The sequence below is a fragment of the Lissotriton vulgaris genome, chromosome 1_2 (assembly GCF_964263255.1).
Source record: "Lissotriton vulgaris chromosome 1_2, aLisVul1.2, whole genome shotgun sequence".
Taxonomy (NCBI): Eukaryota; Metazoa; Chordata; class Amphibia; order Caudata; family Salamandridae; genus Lissotriton; species Lissotriton vulgaris.
In genome coordinates, this window is record NC_141686.1 from 51,766,302 (window position 1) to 51,792,595 (window position 26,294).

The window sequence follows — 26,294 nt, forward strand, 5'->3', positions numbered from 1 at the left end:
TGCCAAGTGGAAGGTGACTTTCCAGGAGAGGAATCTGGCACCACAGTAATCCCACAGGCTCATATGGCCCGGATACCCGTCACCCCCTCCCAACACAATCCCCAAGAATGGGAAGACGGATACAGTTCTTGAGCTTTTGGAAGGCGGAAGGGAGTTACCCTCCCGGCCGTATTTATTAAAATATGAAACAAAATTAAAACATTAAAATAACAGTTTCATATCATGTACAATTTCATTTATACATTACGATGTTTATTGGCTAACCTTAACATATCTCTAATACAAAGGTTCTCCTAGCCGATTCTAAAACATCCTGTAAATGCATTTCTCAAAATTCAAATTGTACATCCTAACATTACGGGCCAACGGCAAGGTCGTAACCGGTGTCAGATCCCTAATACCAGACTCCCCCCCCTTACTTGTGAGGGGCGGGCGCACAGAGGACTGTACCTCTGTGCCAACTTCCAATTTTCCTTGTCTTAGCGGGGGCCCATACTTACTCGACGCCATCTTGGTGGTCGTCCGAGGACTCGTGTGAGGTGTCTAGAAGGTAGCGTAGACCCCCCTCCCACCCCACACTGCTTACCACATCCGCCGTCGCGAATGTCCTGGCCCCGGGAAATTCCAAGGAGGGGACCCGTAGCCCCTCCTCCCCAGGGAGGGGTCTTGACCGCCTTCCCTTTCGGCAGTCCCATCCTTAGAAGGGTACCGCCTCCCCGTGTGAGGGGCCAATGGCCGCCTCCCCCCGGGCACTCCCATCCATAATGGGTGGCGCCCCACCTCTAGGGATCTTCCAATTACTGCTCACCGATCATGACCTTACCGCCACAGGCCGGATAGTTGACCGGCTATCCGGACCCCCCCACAAAAGCTCCTACTAAAGGTCATGATTACGTAAACTCTTTAACCAAGCTAAGAAGTCTCCTATGAGTAAAACATTTCCCTCCCGGGACAAATGGACCCCATCCGCCAAATACATATGGTCCCCCCGGATACACCCGTGTGGAATACATTGCAATTTACCTGTACGGAACAACCTATTCAATTTGTTATTAACCTTCTTTACTGACTGGTTCAAAGCTGGCACAGAGAGGGCCCCCCGCCACACCTTCCGAGGAATCATGTGTGACCATGCGATTGTGCACCCCGACACCCTTCTTGCCAACCAACTCACTGTGGACAAAATTAACTCGAGAAGTACTCGTCGACCAACGGTCACCAAATCATTGCCCCCAAGATGCACTATGATTACAGATCGCGGTGACCTCGTCCGCCCTAACAGTCCCTCAATGAAACTTTGAAACTGGTCAATACAGAGCCCGCCCCTTCCGTGGAAGGTCACCCTGTACCCGTATTCCCCAGCCACGTGAATCATGTCACCTGCTTTGAATACGTCTGCGGCGCGCCTCACGTATGAGTGGCCAACGACCCACACCACTCTTTCCTCAGCCGGTGATCTTTGACCGCTGGTCCCCAGGTGTCGGGTCAACTGCACAGTCCGCCCCGCAAAGCCTGCTCGCGAAACTGCAAACCAAACAGAAAACAAGAAGCGTGAGTGCATGACATTAGCTTCACAACATGTGCAAACGCACATACCTTTTATAACAGTTTGAGGACCAACGCCCCAACCGCTTCACTTTTTCAACACTCAGACCCCTGGCTGTAGCCTCTGTAGCAGCCCCTATCCGGAAGGAATGGGTCCCAAAATCGCTCGGGTTCAAGCCCGCCGCCGCGATTGCCATTGTTAACACCCGCTGAAACTGAAACCTCGTCAGTGGGGTGGCATCGGTGTGCCTCAGCAAGCTTCCCCCCCATGCTGCCGCCCTCAGCGCTAAGTACTCTTCAACGCATTTAACCGGGCACATGGGAGATCCCGGAATCCGCTGGACTACCACACTGTCCCCGATTGCTCCCTGATCGGTCTTGGACCTGCCTATCGAGATCACCTTTGTCTCGCCCTTAATTTGAATGTGTTCTCGACACAGTCCTCCCCCCGTGTCCTGCTTGTTCCTCGCTACCAGTTCGCTTACCCGCATAGTCCCATGGAATGCTAATGCAAAAGCGGCTCGGAACAGCACCGTCTCGGATTGAGATGAACATGTCGCAGGAAGTACGGACATTAAAAGGGGCAATCTTTCTAAACCTATCGGGTGCCTCTCATCCCCTCTACGACCCTCAAGGTGTTGCCACCCACGCAGCGCCTTCTGTACCAGAAAGGACGGCGTGGGGTCCTGGATGCCATGAGCCCGCGCCATGAAGGAAATGGCGGCCCGGTGCCTATTGGCCGTAGCCACTGATCTGCCTGCCTGATGTAGTGATACCAGAAATTTCAGGACATACTCCTCCTGCCCCCAGTGCTCCCTCATAGCTGAACCCAAAAAGGACCAATAGGAACGGAACGCCCCTTCATATGCCTTCCTTGTCCTGGGTGCTAGACTCTCTCCCACAAGGTTTTGTAATCCGGGGCACCGAGAGACCAGAGAACTTCGGGAAATGGTGCCGCCACCGAGTCCGCTGAGGGCAGAAAACCCCGGAAGGCCTGCATATGGGAACGAGAGAGTGCATCAGCTGCCTGGTTTAGTACCCCTGGCACGTGTCTTGCCCTAAAGTGGACGTTTAGTCTCATACATAGCAAGACAATTTCCTTCAGCAATCTCAAAATCCATTTGCAGCGTGCTGCCTGATTATTGATACACTCAACCACGGTCATGTTATCAGACCAGAACACCACAGAGCGATCACGAAACCCCTCTGGCCAAGTTTTCAAGGCCACCAGAATGGGGAACAGCTCCAGAAACCCAATGTTACCAGTGAGTCCATTATCGTGCCACCACACTGGCCAGGTTCGTGCCGACCATTGATTGCCAAATATGGCGCCAAAACCTACACTCCCTGCCGAGTCGGTCCACAACCCCAGTTCCTCCGATGAAACTGGTGGCTCGGTCCACACAACACGACCGTTGAAATCCGCCAGGAATGCCAGCCATATGAGCATATCCTGGCGAACCTCTGCTGACAGTCTTGTGCGGTGGTGCCCTTCCTTGAGGCCCACCATGGCTTGTGCGATAGAACGGGAAAAGGGGCGAGCCATCGGTATGACCCTCAGGGCAAAGTTAAGCTGACCCACAGCCTGTTGTAACTGATGTAGAGTGACTTTTCTCTCGCCGAGACACATTTCGAGCGAGGCCCTGAATTTCATTATCTTCCCTTCGGGCAAGCGGAAGCACCCCTCTACAGAATCGAGCTCAATTCCCAGAAACTCGAGTGTAGTAGATGGCCCTACCGTCTTACCCGGTGCCAGTGGCACGCCAAATTCCTTCATAAGAGTACAGAATTCCCTCAAAGCCTGTGCACATTCCGTGTCCCCGGCTGCCCCCAGGAAGAGAAAATCATCAAGGTAATGCATAACCTGCGTAAAGCCCGTGGCCCTTGTGAACGCCCATTGCAAAAAACTACTGAATTTTTCAAAATACGCACAAGAGACGGAGCAACCCATTGGCATACATTTATCCATGTAATAGCGTCCTTGAAACATAAAACCTAGGAGTCGCTGATCATCTGGGTGTACCGGGAGCAACCGGAACGCTGACTCGATGTCTGATTTAGCCATCAGCGCTCCGGGCCCCAGGCGATTCAAAATGGCGACGGCCTCATCAAAGGAAGCGTACCGCACCGAACAAACTCCCGGGTCAATCGCATCGTTCACCGAAAGACCCCTAGGAGCGGACAAATTGTGTATTAACCTGAACTCACCTGGGTCCTTCTTGGGGACCACTCCCAACGGTGAACAAACAAAATCGCCAACTGGTGGCATACCAAATGGTCCAGCAACCCGACCTCGGGCCACTTCCTTCCCAATCTTTGCCTGCACCACCGCCGTATTTTGTTGAACCGATAGTTGGTTCTTACATTGTGCCTCCCCCCGAAAATCCCCCGCCGGGATGCGGAAACCATATGAGAAACCGTCTCGCAACATCCCGGCGGAGATATGATCAGGGTATTCATTCAGCCAAGGGATCAGTGCCATGATATCAACAGGAGTAGGTAATGGTGCCCCTCGGTCGATTTTAGACCTGTTTGGCGCCTCCTCTACCTCCCGTATCACCATTCTTGGATCTGCACGAACTTTCGGGGTGTGAGGACTGTCCGCACCCCGCACACTCATGCCTGAACTTGCATGTCCCCTGTGGCCTAGTGCACTTGCCTCTGTTAAAGTTCCAACAGACCCCTTTTCTACCCGAGTTCCCATTACTCTTCGCGCTCTGATCACTGCTTGTGCCCGCTCGAAAGGGCGCCCCCAAAGAATGGCGGGAAGGCTCGACCCCGTTCCCGCCCAAAGAAGGCGACTTCGCCGTGTTTGACCTCTCAAGTTTCTGCCAGGAAATGGAGTCGAAACAATCCCACGTCAGGGATGAGTCGTGCTCCTTGGACTTACGAAATGTGCTATCATAACAACACCATTTATTGCCCCCGTACGACTCATAGAATTCCATGATACGTGTCTGATAAACGGCTAGTTCCAACAATAATTCAGGCCTACGTTCCCCCATAATTGCAGTGAACATTCCAAATGCCCTGGCCCAATTGGCGATCGTTTCATCTACTCTGAAACCCGCCATCTTTGCACGCCATACACTGGGATGCAACAACTCTTTCTGATTTTTTACATGCTCAATCTCATAGTGATCGGTCAACAAGGAAAACATGTTTACATATTTATCTGCCCAAATCCTTTCTTTCACATCCATCGGGATATGTTGCACCACTTTTTCCCTCCTTGAGGGTAACGACCCCTCCCCCGCCATCGGCAATGACTGCTTACCCGAACCAGTAGCTGTGACCGTTGTCGCTGCCGACCCAATGCCCGATACTGGTTGTTCCACGGGAACCTGCGGGGAAACAAGAGGACAAGGTGCCTTCGCAGCATCTTTCGATTGCCGCAACTGCTTCCTTATCGACCTGGCTTCATCAGCCGTGGCCCCCTCATTCTCTCTGCCCAACCACACCGCCAACTGGGCAGCCAGCTCAGGAGGCATATCGCCCTCGTTCACAGGAGTGACCACCACAGGGATCGGTTGTCCCGCGTTCGGGACCGGAACTGGGGCCCCGATCGGAGTGACCGGGCTCGCTGGAGGTGATTCGGGAACCGGAGCCTCCCCTCCTGATGCCCCCTTTCTGGCCCTTATACCTCTCCCGTTAGGGATTAATCCCGGCAATGCTGGTCCGATGACTCTCTTTGGTCCACCCGCACCATTCATTGCCGCCATTTGCCTCTTCATGTCGGCCATGTCCTTCACCAGCATACGAAGCATCTGGTCGGTTCCAACCTTCTTTCCGACCTTCTTGCCAGGCATCGTTCACGGATATTCCTCGAGGTCCTAGGTCAAGAAGCTTCGAAATCGCTGCAAGAAAAAACACAAGATTAAAAGTTCTCAAAATTGGCTCTTGTTCCGTCAAGGGCTCACGTGCAACGAGGAGGTGCAGCTTCCAAGCACAGGAACAAGAGGATGCTTCCTTGGATTGCTGCTCCTTTTATTATTCTCCGGGAGGGCGTGGACCCTCCTCCGACCGCCTACAGGGCGTGGCCAACGGTGTAGGTGTCTAGGACAACCCCTCTTGGGCGGGAAAAAGGCACGCCCGGCTACGCCGCTTCGGGCATACCAGCCGTGACGCGCCTCCCGCCCAAAATGGCTTCCCGGGGGGATCGGGGCACCTGACCATACGTTCGGGGGGACCGAGTGGTCGCCCCTTTCCAAACGATTTGTGCAAGAGGTTGTAATAGAACACGACGAGGTCCCAGAATGCGAATTTCAATGAATTAATTGCAGATGGAAAAGGCTCCCTGAACTTTTCAAAAAGGCACCCCATATTTCTAATTATACGTTCTTGTGTATTCAACAAGATAAATGGCACAACAGGAAATGCTGGAAACTGAGGAGAGCTTATCTACCTTCCAAGAAACCAGTGACGAAAATAAAAAGTGCTGGAGTCATGTGCACATGGGGAGGTGAAGACAATGGACCAGTTAAACTAGCACTGAAGTTAAAGGCACAAACAAAATGCAGTGTGACAATTGCAGTGTCAATCAATCAATCAATCACAAGATTTGTAAAGCGCGCTACTCCGTGAGGGTCCCAGGGCGGGGGGCCACCAGGGGTTGTCCCAGGCAGAGGGAGATGGTCCTAGGATGAGGACTTCTACTTTGTCTGAGTTCAGTTTCAGGCGGCTGGTCTTCATCCATTCTGCAACGTCTTTCATTCCTTCCTGGAGGTTGGCTTTGGCGGTGGCAGGGTCGTTGGTGAGGGAGAGGATCAGCTGGGTGTCGTCAGCGTAGGAGATGATGTTGAGGTTGTGCTGGCGCGCGATGGCTGCGAGAGGGCTCATATAGACGTTGAAGAGGGTGAGGCTGAGCGAGGATCCTTGCGGCACGCCGCAGATGACTGCGGAGGCTGTGGAGCGGAACTGGGGGAGGCGGACTCTCTGGGTTCTTCCGGTGAGGAACGAGATGATCCATTTCAGGGCCGCTCCTTGGATTCCGGTGTTGCTGAGGCGCTGAATCAGGGTGTGGTGGCATACGGTGTCGAAGGCAGCTGAGAGGTCCAGGAGGATGAGGGCAGCGGTTTCCCCGTTGTCGAGCAGGGACCTGATGTCGTCGGTGGCTGCGATGAGGGCGGTCTCGGTGCTGTGGTTTGCTCGGAAGCCGGACTGTGAGGGGTCGAGGGATTCGTTTGTCTCGAGGAAGGCGGAGAGTTGTCTGTTGACGGTCTTCTCGATGACTTTGGCAGGAAAGGGGAGGAGCGAGATGGGGCAGAAGTTCTTGAGGTGCGTGGGATCTGCGGTGGGTTTCTTCAGGAGGGCACTCACTTCGGCCTGTTTCCAGCTCTCCGGGAAGGTGGCGGATTCGAAGGAGCTGTTGATGACGAGCCGGAGTTGGGGTGCGATGATGGAGGCGGCTTTGTTGTAGACGTGGTGTGGGCAGGGGTCGGTGGGTGATCCGGAGTGGATGGTGTTCATCAAGCCGGTGGTATCTTCGGTGCTGACAGGGGTCCATGTGTATAGGGTGGTGGTGGGTGTCGGTTCGGTGGTAGGGAGCGTGGCCATAGCGGTCAGAGTGCCGAAGCTGTTGTGTATGTCGGCGATCTTGCGGTGGAAGAGAGAGTCGCAGAGGTCTTGAGAGGGTGTGATGTCCTTGTTGCAGGCGCTGGGGTTGGAGAGCTCTATGACAATGTTGAAGAGTTCCTTGCTGTTGTGGGAGTTGTAGTCCAGCGTTCTTTTAATGCTGTCTTCTTGGTGGTGCGGATCAGCTGGTGGTGTTTACGGGTGGCGTCCTTGAGGGATGTCAAGTTTTCTGTTGTCTGGTCGCCAGGCTTTTTCGAGGGTGCGGCAGGTTTTCTTGGAGTTTTTGTGGTCGTTGGTAAACCACAAGGCTTTCCGGCTGCCGGGTCTGCTGGGTGGGCTCTTCAGAGGTGCGAGTTCGTCGGCGCAGGCGGTGAGCCACTGAGTGAGGTTGTGGGCTGCTTCGTCGGGGTCCGTTGTAATGGTGGGCGGCTTCTGGCGGAGGGCAGTGGTGAGCTGGTCGGCAGTGATCTTGCTCCAGTTTCTGCGGGGAGCCTGTTGCAGGTGCTGGTGGGTCGTGGTTCTCTTGAAGTTGAAGTGGACGCAGCTGTGGTCTGTCCAGTGTAGTCCAGTGGAGTGGCTGAAGGTGATGTGCTTGCTGGAGGAGAAGACCGGGTCGAGTGTGTGGCCGGCTCGGTGGGTCGTGGTGTTCACCAGTTGCTTGAGTCTGAGGTTGGCGAGGTTGGCCAGTAGGGCGGTGGTGTTGCAATCCTTGTTGTTCTCCAGGTGGAAGTTGAAGTCTCCTAGGAGGATGTAGTCTGTGGAAGTGAGGCCGTGCTGACTGACCAGGTCTGTGATGGCTTCGCTGAATTGCGTGCATGGTCCCGGGGGCCTGTAGATGAGAGTGCCCTTGAGGGTGGTCTTGGGGTCGATGTGCATCTGGAAGTGAAGGTGCTCGGCGGCGGTGAGGGTGTCGTCTGAGTTGGTCGTGATGCGGATGGTGTTTCTGTGGACGATGGCGAGGCCTCCTCCAGGTTGGTTGATGCGGTCCCTCCGGGTGATCTTGTAGCCCTCCGGGATGGCTATGGCGACGTCGGGGGCTGAGGAGGCGTTCATCCAGGTTTCCGTGAGGAAGGCGACGTCTGGTGATGATGTGTCCAGGAGGTTCCAGAGTACGACGGTGTGCCTGTGGACGGAGCGGGTGTTGAGCAGGATACACTTGAGGTGGTTGTTGCTGGTGCTTGGCTTGGTGGGTGCGGTGTCGGTTCGGAGGCAGGTGAATTTGCAGGCTTGGCAGGTGAAGGGTCCGTGGGTCCGCTTCGGGGTGGCGCGGTGGCAGGTGGGGTTTCGGTCGGCATTGAGTCCGTGGAGGGTGGCGGCGTCGTAGGTCCGTCGGGTGGGCTGGCATCGGCGTGGGACAGGGGTACTGGCGCTGGGCGCGGTTCAGGCGCGGACGGGCGCAGATGGGCTTGCCTTTGGCGCACAATCGGCACACCCGCTGCGCAGACGCGCGGGCTCCATATGAGGCGAAGTGGGAGGGAGGAGCAGTTGGGAGGCGGGAGCGGGCGGCCAATGGGGATGCGGCGGCGGGAAGCGGGAGGGGGCAACCAGGGGTGCGAGCTAGCGGGCAGAATCCAGAATCTAAATAACTGAAGGAGAGAACAAGAACACAAAATGAGGACAACAAGACAAGAGAAAAACAGGAAATCACGAGGGCACAGCGGGGAGAGAACGGGCAGCAGCGAGGGGCACCAAGGCAAGGCAGGCACCAAGGCAAGGCGAGACGCGCTACAGCAGGCGAGCAGTGCGGCGTATGGGGTGTCCTGGGGTTACTGTACTGTGCTTCCAACAAAGAGACCGATCAGGCCAGCTAGGGGGAGACTAAAGCAACATTGATATGCAAGTGCTGAGGTCTCTGGGATCTTTCACCAAACACACAGGAACTATGTGAAGTCTCCATTAAAGCATGGTTTCAGTGAGACGTCTTCTCCAGGTGATGGGAGACAGAATTCTGCAAGACTAATGAGTCCTGCCTGCATAACAACTGATCTTCCCAGCATCTCTGAAGTCCCACAAGGGCCAGAAGTAGACAAGAATTGAAAGGCAAATTCACTGAGAAAGAGACAAGATCCCTTCTCACACAAGAAATCAATGTTAGATCAGTTCGGTTATATCGTCTGTAAGTAATCCAGTGCAGTGATTTTTCTTTGATATTTTGGCAGCACCAATTTGTCCTGGATATATGACTGTTTAAAATAATTGTATATCAACACTGTCAGACGACAAGCTCGGGCAGATGATTCGTGAAGCCATACATCCTCTGCAGCTTCCAAATCTAGAGGTAAATAAGATGAAAAGTTTGAGTAGATGCATTACCTCATTATAATCCTGTGTGACTGCTGTTCATGGGGAACAACACATCCAGTAGTTAATCCAATGCGTTTGCACTGTGTGAGAATACTGGATGAGGAGCGTGGAACCCTTCTCAAGCAGCAACCACAATTATGGTCAGGGTGAAACACAAGCAATCCCCAAATTAACCTCTGCTTAACCCTGTGGCAGCTTCGCACAAAACCAGTCAGGCTTAACTTAGAGGTAATATGGAGAGTATTTATGCAGCACTTCATACAGTGACAACACAACACAAACAAAATATACACTAGGTAGAAGAATAGATTACATTTTAGTAAATTATTTGACACCAAAATGACAAAAACGGAGATATGAATATTTAGAGATTAGATCAAAATAGTGCTTAAAAGCACAAAGCTCTTCCTGCATAACCAGAGTGTGCAGGTCAATCAATCAATCAATCAATTAATCAAAGTATTTATATAGCGCACTACTCACCCAGAGGGTCTCAATGCGCTCGGGGAGGGGGATCCGCTACCGCTCGAACAGCCAGGTCTTGAGTTGCTTCCTGAAGGTCGAGTATCTGTGTGTCCCAAATAAAAAACCCTCATGCATGTGTACAAGGAATCGGAATTAGCGGTATATTTTGGTTCTCTGCTATTTAGACACGTGTGTGCATAATCATAGGGTTAGTGTGATATGCATCCTCCACCCGGAGGTTCTTACCCAAGGTTAAAAGCAGTAGTGATCAGTGATATGGACAGTGCTCAATTTAAAATACCCGGACAGACAGATTTTCTGATTTTATTTGGTCTAGATTCGGGTAGTCTGTGGACAATTTGACAGAATGGTGCGTCTAATGAATAATAATGGATTCATACGCACTCTGAATTGTTAAAAAAGGTGGTCGACATGTTTCTGCCCTGTGTAGCCTTGTCAGGTCAAGCGGGCTTTCTTCAGGACCGTGGAGAAAAAGGTGAGTGGTGTAGGTGTTGATATAACAGAAATTATCTTGTTATAATCAAGGTGAAAATAAAGGGACCTGTTTATCCTTTATATCAAGAAGGTCTCATTGTACCTGTAAAGAAGAAAGAATTTGATAATAGTGTTCTTGGGGGATGAAGAATAGGGGTTAAGGGGAGACACACAAAGCAGTGCATTACTGCCACATAAAACATATGTTACGAATTTACCATTCGTTGCAACTGGAAAATGGCAATACTTTATCAACCTCACAGTCTATGGCAGTTTACGCTCTCTCATTTCTTTACAACATCTTAGATACGTTTTCTGGCATTTATTTTATATAAAAGTGTCTATTCAGATTGATTGTACATATTATGGCTAGAATGTCGATAATCGCTTCCGTGCATTCATACTAGAAAAGTAGTATGCCCCATGACAGTATGCGGTCTCTAATCTCTTTGCAGCGTTATTACTACGTCTTTTGTTAGTACTTCAGAAGTGCCTTTTCTTATTTATTACGCATCTTGTGGTCCAAATTCTTTTCTCACTTCAGGACGTTCATTATTGAGCCAGGAATCAGAATAGAAGCAATCTCCTCAAGACAGTAGAAAAAGCACCACAAGAAGACCTAATGACATGTGTTACCACTTATAGCACTGTAACCAACAATGTCAAGAAAATTATAAATAAGAATTGGAAAATTCTCACTTTGGCAACATTGAAATGGCCAAATCCCAGGTTCGCGAACAAGAGAACACGTGTGCTAACGAAACCCACACAACCTACCCGGCTCGCTCTCGCACCTAGACCCTCAGCCGTCCCACAATTTTGGCCGCTAACGCAAACACCAGCCCCGATTGATAGCAATATATGACCTCTATTCACACCACGGTCACAATATTACGCGCTACTTATGCCTCACAATCGCATCGCTACGACCTTACACTACGGACGCCACTCGCATCACTGGTTCCGGCGCCACTCTTGCTTCACAATGTTGTCAGGATTGTCCTAAACAACAGGCATGATGGGGCACTAGTTTCCTATAGGTAATTACCCTCATGCAGAGGCACAGCATGTGAAGTCACTCATCACCTATTTGCCTTACAAACAAACGCCAGATAATTTTTCACCAACCCACCTGAACTTGCATAGTAGTCTCTATTAAGTGGTACTCATGTTGATAACATGCTGCAAAATGCTTTTCCAATTACGTACCTGACTTGTTCCCTTATTTCCTTCCTTCCCTGTTTTCACCCCGACAGGCAATTTGTCGTTAAATACCAGGCAACTTTATTGCTCTTGTCCTGATGATGATCCCTATTAATTGTGAGCTTGGGATCGAAACGTCGTCGACTATTTGATTAGTGCCAATAATTTCTATTCTAAATTGGATTAATGTAAACACTATGTGGGTTAGCTTGTTTCACTGTATAACTAGTTCAAGCTCCCAAAGCTCAGATCAATGCCTGTGTTCTTTCGCCCTATATGTGGAATGTTTATTTGTTTTCCTTCTGTTTTCTTAAAAAATTTGGGTGCAGGATTGCGCCCCGTTGTACTGTTTTTTGTCTTTATTGTAACCATTTTACTTTTATGACTGAAATTAAAATTCTTTGTCCGGCTGGAAGCACCCATTGTGGTCTATATTGTATCTAAATCCTTTTCATGTTTGCTTTACTAAGGACCAGTGTTCTTAAAAAATAAAAAATATAACTTTCTATAAGAGGCATTTTCAGAATTATGACTTAAAATCCAACTTTACCAATAAGGAGAGTTTTAAATTCCAATTCATTAGTGACAACACTCAAACTTTCCAACTTGCTCGCAATTGAAAGTCATCACTTATTAAATGTAATGAGGTAAAACAATGTCATCCAATGGGAGAGTAAGGCCTTGCAATAATAAAAAACAATTTTAAGAGTGTTTCACTACCAGGACACGAAAAAGTTAAAAATAAATGTTCAACTTTCTAAATACACTGTACCCTGTTGTATGGGCTGTTTAGGGCCTACCAGATGGGTGACTTCTCTGTATTAAAAAGGAAGATTGGACCTAGCGAGAGATTTATATGACCAGGTCAAAATGACAGTTTAAAACTGCACACACATGCTGCAAAAGCAGGACTGAAAATGTTTGTAGGCTACTTAAGTGGTTGACATGATGAGTGCTGAAGGTTGACTAGTAACATTTAATTTAAAAGCCCTGGGTACATGTAGTACTGTTCTACTAGGGAATTGCAACTTAATGAATCATGCCACTTGGGTGTAAGCCAATTTCACAATGTTTAAAGCCTTTGCACAATCCCTTTAGCAGTGGTATAGTGTGCAGGGTCATAAGGTCAACAAAAACAAATTCAGCGAAAACAGGAGGAGTAAGGCAAAAGGTTGGGGGAAGACCACCTTAATGCGGACAGGTCTAACATACCAATACATTGCCTGCAATGAATTAACCTAGACCTAACTGATGACTGCCCAGCAGCCAACAGAATATCAATACTGTCAGCTGATACGCTCAGATACATGATTCATAAGGCTATGCATCCTCTACAACTTTCAGATGTATTGGTTAATAGGACAAGACGTTGAAAAGAATGTTTGGCCTCACAAGTCAATAAGAGAAGTGTCACACCCCTCACAGTTGCAGCCTCTTCACCAACTGCCATAGATGCCTAAAATCCAGTGGAAGCATAGCACATGTTCAGAGTGTGCCTCACATGTAATGGGTACTGCAAGTAGGCTGGGCAATCCCACAGCCCCAACATCAGTGAGTGCCTTCTATATCCTGCAAAATGAGACCCCATCTCTACATTGCTTCCTCCCTGTACACTAACATTTTAGGCATAGGCATCCAAGACTGCCCTACTTAAAAGAAGTCCAGTGTTTTCTGGGATCTCAAATTTCTTTCTACCCAAGGACTCCCGTTTCTTAAAATCTTCGTCAAACCTCTCTAGAAGAGACCTACTAATTCTCTGAGCTCCAAACTATTTGATTCCATTTCTGACCTATGAAGTACTTATTCTTTGCTATTCCAATATTCATTCCTTGATTCCGAATTGGGTTCGATGGTTCTGAACCCGATATATGAAGATCATCGGAAATGGACGATTTTGGTGTCAGCAGACCGCAAATGACGAGTCTAACGTGTCTGAGTGTTTTCGTATGAATCGATACAGGAGAACACTCTACATTTAAGGATTTAGTTTGAACCCTCGGGTTCCATCTGGTATGTGGCAGCCATCTTGTATGGTTGCCCTAACATAGGCCCTATGATTGTGGCCGAACGAGTCCTTGACACGTACGCCTTAGCTGACTTCTGGTTGACCTGGCCGAACTGACTCCTCGCCTGGGGCGAATCCTGCTGAGCCAGTTCCTTGTTCAGCAGCTGCACTGATAAAGATCAAAGAACAGGACGTGGTCCGATTTTATGGCCCACCGTTCCCACTCCTCTATCTCCTTTCCATCTGTTTCTGCCTTTCCTTTTCGACATGTTCATCGATCTGAGTTGAAGGTTTTATGGTGGGTTTGTCCGGCCTGATCGAACAGGAAACTAGCATATGTGTGATCGTTTTGGTGGGCTGGACAACGGAAAGTGGGATTAACTTTGACTGTCGTGATTCGCTACTTTTTGAAATGCTACTTGTTCATTGGTTAGTTTTGTATGCACCAAATGCAAATTGTGATGTTGCCAGAAGCGTAATTTTCGGCATAAAAGACCAGGTTTTGTTCATTTGAATTGGTGCAGTCTCTGTCGAACTACCCGTGTGTACTTCGTAGACCTCTGTCCCTGGTTGCAACCAATAAACTTTGGTCTTTGACGTCATCGAGAAGTATCCCGTGTCTCTGTTTGCCAAGACAGGGGAATCCGGGGTCTTTGGGTGTTGCCCTGACACCGCTGGGTTATTGTAATAGTATCGGTTCCGAGAAAACCCAGCACCTCATAGTATGTGCTAAAAAGAGTCTTCCAACACAACACAAAATGATAATTTGTTTCATCTCCTAAAGCAGATCATTCACATAAACTGAATGCCAGCGAAGAAAAATACACTGTGTATGACAAGGTACTATTAACCATCAGTGAAGGATTCAGTCACTGGTGAAATGTCGAAGCTACAAATCACCCAGTGTATGTTATCAACGACCACATAAACTCTCCTTCCCCCAAATCAACTGTTGCTTAACTCTGCATTACACATGCTGAATGCTGTGTTTGCACGATTCACTTATTTAACCATTCATCGTCATGTTTCCAAGCAAGGCAGGGCAGATGCTTTAACTAACCTCAAATAAACAAACCAGTTCAAGAGTATCTACCCATCCTCTCCAGTTGATCTGTGCCCCCACACAGAAACTGCTCAGCCCTCCCCCTTTTATCTGAATTCGCATAAAACAACGTGTGCATTCAATCAATTAATAAAAAATGGAATATGTTGCTCAATACACAAAATCCAGCTTACAGCTATACTCAAAATTTCCAATACTTTCTAAAGAACTCAAAGATTAGTAATAAAGATCGAGTTAGCAAAGAAGAAATGTTTAAACATTAACAGAGCATTTTGTTAATTTTATCACTATTACCTGCCTTATTTCGCAGCACAATCTAGATGTCCTGTTATTCTAATAGTATATGCTTCCTACATTGCAAAGTCCCCCGTATGAATTTTGTTATGCTGATCTGTGCATAAATTGTGTTCATACTTCCATACCATTGGACTGGGGTGGCTGTAACTCATGTAATGTCGTGTACCATAATCGTATGAAATTATCTAAGAATTACACAAGATTACACTTGAATTACACAAGCAGATTAATTCTGTATTAAGCACTATTTCTTAGCACAAAATGCACACTTGTGTCCAAAATGGATGCAATGGTGCATTTTGCGCTAAGAAACAGTGCTAAAAGCCGAAGAGCATGAATATCAAGCAGCTGCTCGCTAAGTGTGCGCCTGCACTAGAATGCCCCCACCCAAATTAGTCTTAATTAAGCGACCAGGAGTGATTGCAAAATTAGAAGTAATCAGTGGCATCTGGCAAGGATCTGGGATGGTGAGGTGGGAGTGAGTGGCCAATGGGGTGTAAGAAAAGAAAAATACACTCACCTACTCGTTCCTCTCTCCCACATCGTCTCTCCTATGTCCGCCGACCAGGAATCACTGAGCCAATCAAAATGCTTCAATGCAGCATTGTGATTGGTCTGTGCCCCGTAATTCAGCACTCAGACGGGACCTGGGCATGTTCTCCACCCAGGCTGTAATGCAGCCTGGGTGGAAAACATGTAAAGAGAGCATGACTGTTTGGTGGGCCCGAGACGGCCGGCCAAAGCGTCATGCACACTTCAGTGTACCCAACACTCCTCCCCGCCATTGTGAGCAGAGCAGCCCGTCCCCCCTATGCTGTGGCTACAAATAAAATGATCATAACATCAAGATAATATCAATTAATGTTTTCTTTCCTTCTCTGCTGCAACGCAGTGGAGCGGCTCCTCTACCTTAGCGGAGGAGTCTCTACTGTCAGTAATTCTGCGTCAAAGAGTAACACAGAATTAACAAAATGACTCTGATTACTCAAGTGTAATCAAAATTCTGCCCACATTTTGCCCACACAAGACTTTGCTGTCACAAAGTTAAGAACAATTAGTTTGCCTAAAATTTGAATAAATGTAGAAATAAACAAAATGACGCTCAACTTCTACACTACTATCATCACAGCAACATTAGGAAGAAGACCTGATAGCCCACTTCAAAATCAAACCATCCCGAAATGAGATGTTACATATTACCTAGCTTTGCTTGACCTTGTAATACTTCACTAAATGGCCATAGTTTACTTTTGCAATTATTATGCCTCAGAATACATTTATGTATATTGTTGAAATTATCTATTTGCAGAAATAATTATAACATGTTTAACTACCCGCTTTCAATTGAGGGACATGTTTTTTCTGTCTGAGCTTAAAATTAGATAAACGCAACCTCTATAAAGGTTGCTCAAATATATTTTAACTAGGAAGTAACACAAATATGTCACAATGCATCACATCATGTAGTCCTTCTTGAAAATCTCTTGATATTGACTTTGACCCTATTCTACCTGGTCTTCTCAATGCTCACAATGAATATACCTCTTTTTTTCGTATGCTTTTCCCTCGCAGGGAATTACAATGCAGTTGTTACAACGACCGCGTTGTAACAGTGCATACCATTACCCCGCAAGTCGTAACAAAGGCTTGCGGAGTGGGGGGGGGGGGGCTGGATGCTGGAAGTGTATAATTTACTAGTCCAACTTCAGCATGTACAACATTAGGGAAGGTGTTGGATTTTAAATCCAACACTTTCTGCCCCTACGTAAGTCATCGTTCCGAATTGCGGAGTAATGGTATGCACTGTTACAGTGCAGGGAAAAGTATTCGTGGTAAATAATGTTTAGCCTCACAACACCAAGTTATTTCCATAAGGCCATAAGAGGAAAAGTACTAAGGACACCAGAATACTTTCTCAAAATCAATGTTATGTGGTCTTTTAGGCACTAGTTAGGATTTTTGCTGCCAAGCTCAGGCGAATTATCCTATCATTCATCTACTTCCGTGGTGCTCATAGTACGGCCCTTGGATCGCCTGTGGCCTGGAAGGCCTTCCTTGGCGGCCCACGGACTTTGTAGGTAATGTAACCTTCCTTGGCGGTCCACGGACCTTGCAGGTAATGTAAACCTAATATTATGAGTGACAGGAGAGAGAGAGAGAGTGAGAGAGAGTGGAGAGTGAGAGAGAGTGGAGAGAGAGAGAGAGAGTGGAGAGAGAGAGAGAGAGAGTTGAGATAGAGAGTGAGTGGAGAGAGAGAGAGAGACTGACTAACTGAGAGACTGACTGACTGGCTGAGAGAGACAGATTCAGAGAGAGAGAAATTGACTGACTGACTGACTGAGGGGAAGACACTGACTGACTGAGAGATTGACTGACAGAGAGACTGACAGAGAGAGAGAGAGACTCACAGAGAAAAAGAGAGAGACTGACTAAGAGAGAGAGAGAGAGAGAGAGAGAGAGAGAAAGAGAGAGAGAGAGGCTGACTAATAGTGTAGTGTGGTTTATGGGCCTCTTTTTGCGTGCATGTTAAGTTAGCATGGCTTATTAGAAGTTTAAACGCAATTTTACCTTTTGCTGCTTTTGCACACGACACTGCCTAGCTGTTTTTGCCAAGTTACCTTTCACGAAGGTCTATACATGAGAAAAGGTTAGTTTTTCGACATCTCTATACATACATCGTGCCCCCAGTCTGTACAGTGAGTGCTGAGCCGTCAAGGTTATCATAACATGTGACTAAAAAAACGAGGGTGTGTGGAGGGTCAAGGGGAATATTTAGAGACCTGTATGCTTCCTCCCCTATTACATGAACATAAGACATACAAAAGCAGACCAGGTCTAGAGGGGGTGTGTGACTTATACCAGTGACTACGGACCAGCTGGATGCGCATGTGTATCAGTGCCATTAGTAGTTATTGGAAGCAAACAGGCTAGAAAAATCCCATCAGACCACCCTTTATGGTGGAGTATGCGTCACGTGGGACTTTCTGATCATACCATGTCACAACCAGCCAGTTAGTGTTAGTGTGAAAATGGATGTCAGCAATTTTAGCCATAATGTTTGCCCAAGGAGTGGACTAGTGAAGTGCAGTGCTCAGGAAATGGTGAAGGATAAAATTAACTACGCAGGCTCTGACTAGGTGTGCATGCAGAAGTCTGTGTGTCAAAAAATTAAAAACACGCCTGGTGGAGGACTACTGCTCCATGGCGCTGTGCAGTACGGTCGACATGTTTCAGCCTAAGGGGAGTTGCCCCGGCTTTCTTCAGGACCTTGAGAAAAAAATATAGCTACTGCAACCAGACCCAAGTCATACGTTGGGAAGGGATAACAATGACGTAACTGTTAGACAAATATATATCTACCAGGAATTTAGGCGTCCACTGGTGGGAGAAGATACTCTTCTTCCTATCAACAAACAAAATTTTTTTTGTATAACACTGAATCACAATAACACAGCCAACTGAATATAGAACACTGTATAGAACAACACCTGCAAGAATAATTTGTATTCTGCATATATAAAAGCATAGTAGCTTAATCACCCAGAGGCATTTCCTCTAGGCGATACTCACCCAGCCTTGTGTGGGTGAAAACCTCACCTCACCCGGCAACCGCTCGGGAGAATGAGGCCCCGCTCTATGGTGTAGAAAGAAAGAACACAGTAAGTACACAACTTTACGGTGCCTAAGCCAATTGCTCTACACACTAAACCCAACAAACGTGTGATAGGTACTCAACCGACAAAACAAGGCCCTCACTACACCTCCCTGATGACATATATCATGCGGCATGCCGCATGAGTACCTATCACACGTTTGTTGGGTTTAGTGTGTAGAGCAATTGGCTTAGGCACCGTAAAGTTGTGTACTTACTGTGTTCTTTCTTTCTACACCATAGAGCGGGGCCTCATTCTCCCGAGCGGTTGCCGGGTGAGGTGAGGTTTTCACCCACACAAGGCTGGGTGAGTATCGCCTAGAGGAAATGCCTCTGGGTGATTAAGCTACTATGCTTTTATATATGCAGAATACAAATTATTCTTGCAGGTGTTGTTCTATACAGTGTTCTATATTCAGTTGGCTGTGTTATTGTGATTCAGTGTTGTTATACAAAAAAATTTTTGTTTGTTGATAGGAAGAAGAGTATCTTCTCCCACCAGTGGACGCCTAAATTCCTGGTAGATATATATTTGTCTAACAGTTACGTCATTGTTATCCCTTCCCAACGTATGACTTGGGTCTGGTTGCAGTAGCTATATTTTTTTCTCAAGGTCCTGAAGAAAGCCGGGGCAACTCCCCTTAGGCTGAAACATGTCGACCGTACTGCACAGCGCCATGGAGCAGTAGTCCTCCACCAGGCGTGTTTTTAACTTTTTGACACACAGACTTCTGCATGCACACCTAGTCAGAGCCTGCGTAGTTAATTTTATCCTTCACCATTTCCTGAGCACTGCACTTCACTAGTCCACTCCTTGGGCAAACATTATGGCTAAAATTGCTGACATCCATTGTCACACTAACTGGCTGGTTGTGACATGGTATGATCAGAAAGTCCCACGTGACGCATACTCCACCATAAAGGGTGGTCTGATGGGATTTTTCTAGCCTGTTTGCTTCCAATAACTACTAATGGCACTGATACACATGCGCATCCAGCTGGTCCGTAGTCACTGGTATCATAACATGTGAGCCTGTTTATCTGCGTGTTCGTGTATCACATTCTAGACACAACATTTTGGCAGCTGCGAGCCGAGCAAAGTTCTGGCGCCTTTATCATAGCACACTTGCCATGATTTCACAAACTTGGAAGATTCCAGGGATGCAGAGAGACTAGCCGATCCAGATGTAATTTACACTTACTGAGCGGACAGGTAATGGGGTCCCCCAAGACAAGCTCAAGAGACCTTCTATAGCTTATAATACATAGTTCCTATATAAGGAGGGTGTTTAAACTAGGCGCTGTATCACCTGTTTGCACTATTATTGTAATATGATTCCTCCTTTTGTATTTTATGGAGTTGTAACTATGCTGACCACATTATTTTTAATCATATGTCTGCTTATGTTGACTAAAATACTGTGCATGAGATCACGTCGTTAAAAAAAATATTTTAACCTTACTGTGTCTCTTTTTTACTCCTGTTGTGGACTGGTATGAGAGTATAACAAAAGTGTGTTCTCACTTCCCACCATTCCTGAGATGGTCCTAAGTCGCATGTTCTAGGTTGTCTAATCATTGGTTACTTTGCTATAGGACGAAGAGCTAATGTGACACTGATGCTAGCTGGTTGGGGTTTTCTAGGTACTGAGGTGAGTTTCTGGTACACCACAATTCACTAATGTCCTAGGTCTCTGTGCACAGTTCTGTGTAGAGCAGAAATCCTTGCAACATGGCGCCGCCAACGAGTGTGATCTTATTGTGAGACACTTAAGTAGTCCTTGTATCAGTCCACGAGCCCCTCACTATTGTTTCCGGTTGACAATGGTGACGGATAAAACCTACCTGTATTTACATAGGTTACTTCAATCTGGATAATATAAAACGGTTTTCTGTTTGAATTACTACCCAGTAGTGCCCTATTATATTGCATAGTACTTCCCTATTACTGTTTCAATATGGTTGATATCCCAGCACACAATCGCATGGCTGTGCGGAATCATTTGCAGGAATACCTCGTTTCTCTGGAGGGACAGGCAGTGTTTTTTTTTGTTTCAGCTGACGCGGCATACCCGTTGAGTTGTATTACTCATGGGTTACAGTTCCTGTGGTAGATGCTAATACTAGTGTTTTTCACACTTACACCCTGCTGATGCTCCTGCTGCGTACGCTCCATATCGGACAATACAAATTCCTATTTCTGCTTGGCAGCATGCCGTTTGGTTTAATGGCGCCCTCCCACACGTTATTACACCGGACGGACAAGGGCCATTGTCGATTCCAGGCACTACTTGGCCTGTTTTAGCTGCATACACCCCGCATCCTCAGGCAGGGCAGTTATTAGCTGTTCAACTAAGACCCCTATATGCCTCTGCAATATCAGTAATTAGGGGTCTAGTTCATTACATTACCCACAACCTCCCGGATGGGGCCCCGGGTGGTGCGGCGCATCCAGTTGGTGGTGGTGGGCTGAAGCTTAGTCCCATCATGGTTAATGCGGTCATGGGCAAGCGCCCCCAGGATAAAGAGGCGATGCCTTTTTGGCTGGCCAAGAAATTCGACGAACTGGAGGCAGTATTCCCAAATACTAGTCCTGTAGAAAAACACAGGATCCTCACAGTTAGATTGCAGAAAGACTTCGTGCCAGTCGTAAATGAATGTACAACTTGGGGTATGATTTTTGTGGCAGTCTATACTAGGTGCTTTGGTACCCCGTCAATGACTGTCCTGCCCTCTGTGATCAAGCGTGTTCAGGATGAACACGGACCAGAGGCGGCTATAGAGTTGGGAATACAACTCGTGGGAGCCTTTAACATGGTATGTGTTCTCGTCCTTGCTTATGTCAAGGGAGATGCAGTAAGTTTCCAAGTCTCTGTGCGAAGTCCCCGAGTCCGACAAACCCCGTCAGTTAAGAAAATTATTACGGAGGCTTATAAGACCGTTGGTCGTAATAGTTTGACTGTTAAGCCTTTCGCTAAGAATGAAAAACAGCAGCAAACTCAACAAAAGATAAAGATAAAGATGACCACCCAAAAGTTCAGAAACAAAATTGGAGTAAGAACAAAAACAGGGAAAGCAGCAGCAGAAACAGGGGTCCCGTCCTGCTTCGCCAACACCTGCCCCAGCTGAGCGTACATATGAGTTACGTCACCGCTTTTGCGCACACAGTGCCAAAGGAGCAGGCTCTGCAGTTTCCAGAAGATTGGGCTAAGGTGCTTGCGCTGGAGTTGTACTGTACTCAATGTGGATGGGACAAATTTTCCCCTCGGCATGAGATTCCCATGAGATTCCCTTGCGGTTGATGCCACAGCCTCAACCCCAATACCCCATGAGACGAGAAGCAAAAGCCTCCGTTGCACAAATCCTTGAACAATTAGAATATCAAGGTGTAAATGAAACGTCCGTGTCTCCGATGAACAACCCATTTTTTACTGTTACCAAGCCGGATGGCTCGTACCGTTTGGTATTGGATTACCGCCACTTAAACTCACATTGTCATACATGTTTGGTGCAGAATATTCACAGTTCTGCTCTTGTGGATAGTCTTGTACGTAAAACGTTTAAAACCACACTTGACATATCCAATGTATTTTTTGCCTACAATCTGTCCCCTCTCAGTAGTCAATAGACAGCTTTTACAAGTGGTGTCAAACAGCACTAATTCCTTTGTTAGGCTATGGGATATAAGAACAGTACAGGGATATTTGCTGCCCGCATTGTCTCTCTCATAGAGAGACTCAACGCAGATGCATGTTCGTATGTGGATGACATTTATCTCACAGACGACGAGTCATGGCCGCATCTGTGCCGTGTTGACCGCATAATTTGCCGTTTTGCGGAGATAGGCCATAAATTCAACTTTGCAAAATCTCACATTGCAGAGTGTTGTTCCTGGGCTATCAGCTCAACAATGAAGGTCATGGTTTAGCTCCTCACTTCTTGGAGAAATGTACACTTTTGCGAACTGCCACAATGCGGAAAAAGCTACAATCTTTACTGGGCTTTTTAAATTTCGGTCGTACATTCTAGAATATGCCCAGCGTATCAAAACGCTTTATGCGTTGATACAACCTTCTTTTTCCAAATCGTGCTGGCTGCTAGAACATTCAGCCATCTTGCAATCTTTGCAGGCTGATCTTCTTGAATCTAAATTCTTGTCGACTTGTGATAACCACACCAACCTGGTGATTGAATTGAATTGAAAATAATTTATACCGCGCAACCAAAACCCTAAGGTGTCAAGGCGCCTTGATAAAAATCATGCCAGGGGCAGTGGGTTCACGTACCTCACTTTAAATGAGGGTAACACAGTCCCTATCGCTTGCAAGTCACGCTTGTACACTTCGGCCGAATTGTGGTTTTCCACTATGGAAAAAGTTTTTACAGCAGTGCAAATGACGATTCTTGAGGAACGTGCACTGTCGCAGGGAAAACGCATTTTGGTTGTTACTCCGTATCCTGCCTTGGAGGCAGTGACGAAAGCCAGTGTACCGAATTCGAAAGCTTTGCACCCTCGTGGATACAGTGGTCTATATCCTTGACATCCCCAGATGTTACGTTTATTTTTGATCCTCTGACTATGCGCCCACTTGAGGATTTCCGCTGTATCATCTACACTGATAGCAGTGCGCAAGCAGCTATGGTTTCAAAACAAGCGTATTCTTCGGCCTGCGCAATTGTGGTTGGTACTATGGTGGATGGTGAATTCAAGTCTGATGTCGTGCATACACAGAAATTAGGGGAATGTACCGCCCAGTTGGCAGAACGTTGTGATCCGATGTTTGCTTTGGAGTACGCCGACCCCAGTGTGACTACTCTCATTGTGAGTAACTCTTACTACTGTGTCCAGTCATACAATGACAATCTGCCCTTTTGGACTCAAAATTATTATTGTGACTCCAAGGGTCGAACAATAAAACATAAAACGTTAAAGCTGTAGAAGCTTTGTTTTCGGATTTGAAATACTATGCTGCTTTCGATGCTGAAGATTTATATTTGGAATCTGCGAATTATGGTGATTTTTACAGTTACCAGCATTTTCACAATCACTTTCTGCATAAGACAAATTCATTTAGAAATGTGGGTAACTACATACAGTGGGAGCACTGTCCTGCACCAGTGTAAGGCAGCTCGAAAACATTTTTGAAAGAATTTTCCTATTTTACTGATTTTGATCAATCAAACCCTAATGCTTTTTATTTTAGGGTTGACTGAGAAGTCCTCTTTCAAACATTAGACTTGCCCACACTAAATTATTGTATTCAAAGTCCTTTATTGACCAGTTGGCTTTTGGGGGTTATGAACTGTGGAAAGATATTATTGATCTTAAATCTGTTTGGGGTTCTAAAAGTTTGCAAGTGCAAGGCACTGAGGCTTTGCATCGTGCATGTCTCATCCCAAACCATATGTTGTTTTTGAATGACACTATTTCGCAAACCACATGCTTTGGATTGGCAACTTCTAGAAAATTTAATGCTCCTTCATTTCCTGATTTGGGTGAGTTTCCCAATTGGAATAATTATACCAGTATTTCCCTTAGTGACTTACAGGCCCTGTTGGGAAATTCCTCTTTTAATGTTTCCAGCATTAATCCCGAAGGCTGGTTACTATGGCAAAAAAGTGAAGATTCCTGCCAGCACCGTTTTTTGGGTCTGACCCCTGGCTATACAGAGGTTAGAGTTGATCTCCTTTTCCAGACTCTCCAATCGGTCACCACCTACCTATTCTGTAGACAAATTATGCCAGAGTTGGCTCGGACATTCATCCTTAGCGTCTGTTAAGCTTCATTTATCCAAGCACACTGACACTGTCGATTTAAATGATTTTGTTAAAGGTCCTGCAGCAGGCAGATCGAAAAGATGGATATATGCTGCTTACAATGAGGTTTGGAAACTGTCACAAATTGAGCCTGCTTCTAGGCTTAGAGCTATTGATCAGGCCAATGTAGAAAAAGTGCTTGCCATTATAGATAATAGTATTAACACCCTTTCTTCCAGAATTTACACACTGGATAATATTGTGTCATCTGTGGTTGATATTGTACAGGAAGAAGTTGCCGTACTGTATCATGGGCAAAATCAATGGCGTTCTGTTATGCAGTTTGCATGGACCCTGCAAACTTTGAAAAATGTTCGAGTTCCATGGGATTACATGAACACGAGTTTATTATTTCTGCCTTTCAATTTGACTCTTAAACAGCAATTTGTGTCAATGAAGGATGCCAGGTTTTCACTGTTGCATATTTAAAAGTTAGAACCTATACCCTTTTCAGTAGCAGAATCCAATTCGCCAGTTTGGCTCATCCATTGGTTGATAACTCTACCTTTTTCGCTTTTCAAATTTGAGTCCTGCATGAAACACTATGCAATAGGCAGGTTTGAGCCCCTGGATGGAGCTTATCTTCATGAAGTATGGAATCTCCCATTCACATATAGGTGTTTGAGGAATGGAAAGGAAGTGTATCTAAATGGCGAAGATTGCACCACGACATCAGATCATTCATTAACATGCAGAAATCTTCTATTACACTGCTCTTGTAATGTGCTTGCACCGAACTTAGCCTGTGTTCTGAAAGGTACTCCAGTCCCAGCCAATACACCGACATTCACATTGCTTGCAAACAGTAGTTATTTATTATTAAATAATGAAGAGTGTTGTGGGATGCATGCTGGAATTCCTTATATCGTTACGGTTTCCCAGTGTGTAATTTTCTGCAAGAATGTGTTGTTCCCTCCGCCGCATGGCAGGCTCCATGTTTCTATCTGGCCCTCTATTCCAACCTTGAAAGCAGAGTTCAACAAGATGAGTCGAATAAGTGCGCTTTTGTCAAAGAAGGAAGTTCCCCTTACATCTGCGCGTGAGACATTCATCCTTCACGTAGCAAATACTCATACTGAGGTAAATACTCTGTTAAACACAGATCTGCCCCTGCATTTCGGTGCTTTGATTCACACAATCTTAAATGCCTGGTCGACCACTGGCCTGGTACATTTTTTTAAAGTAATACGTTCTGGCATTGTGACCTCATTTCAAACTATATTTGATGTGATCCCTGCATTTTTTCATTCGATTTTTTCGAGTGTCTTTGGCCGTTTCCCTTTGCTCCTGGCTATAGGCGCAGGCACACTGCTGTTAATTTGTTTACTGCAAAATGGATGCACAGTCTTTGCCCCACGACGATCTGTCCCGGCTGCTCCACCTTCGTAACCGGATGCTAGAATACTATGGACCACTGCCTCTGGTGTATGGTGTATGGTTTATCTTTCCGGTTTTCGTTCTTCACTTGCTTGCAGCCTGTTTTCCATTGCCTGGATTGTGGATTTGAATGGGCCCTGGATTGTGTCTCTGCAACGCGGTGTCTCCTGACCTGGATTTTAATCTACTAATGAGTCCTTTAGTTGCTCATGAACTAGATTGTTCTAGTGCCAGGATTATGGCCTGCACAGCGGTTCATGGGGTTCTTGGCAATTGGAAAATTTGGACTGCTGCCAATGACTTTCTGGTGTGCAGTTATCTTGAAGTAAGCCAGAGTTGTCCTCTGATGGTACTAGAGGCTCCGGCAATCGAGGAACATGTATGTTCTTTCCCTTTACTTAATTGGATGGCTGAAATGTTCATGGATGATAACAACGACTTCCTATTGGAGGCAGTTGCAATGTATGGTGCTTATACGCTGTTGGTTTGAAGTATGG

General features: G+C 46.7%; 1 protein-coding gene across 3 annotated transcripts in view; it reads right to left on the reverse strand.

The window, feature by feature from the left end:
• The window catches only part of CCDC91 (coiled-coil domain containing 91), a 1,919,235-nt gene that overhangs the window by 1,249,100 nt on the left and 643,841 nt on the right, over positions 1–26,294 (reverse strand). The window lies entirely within an intron of this gene.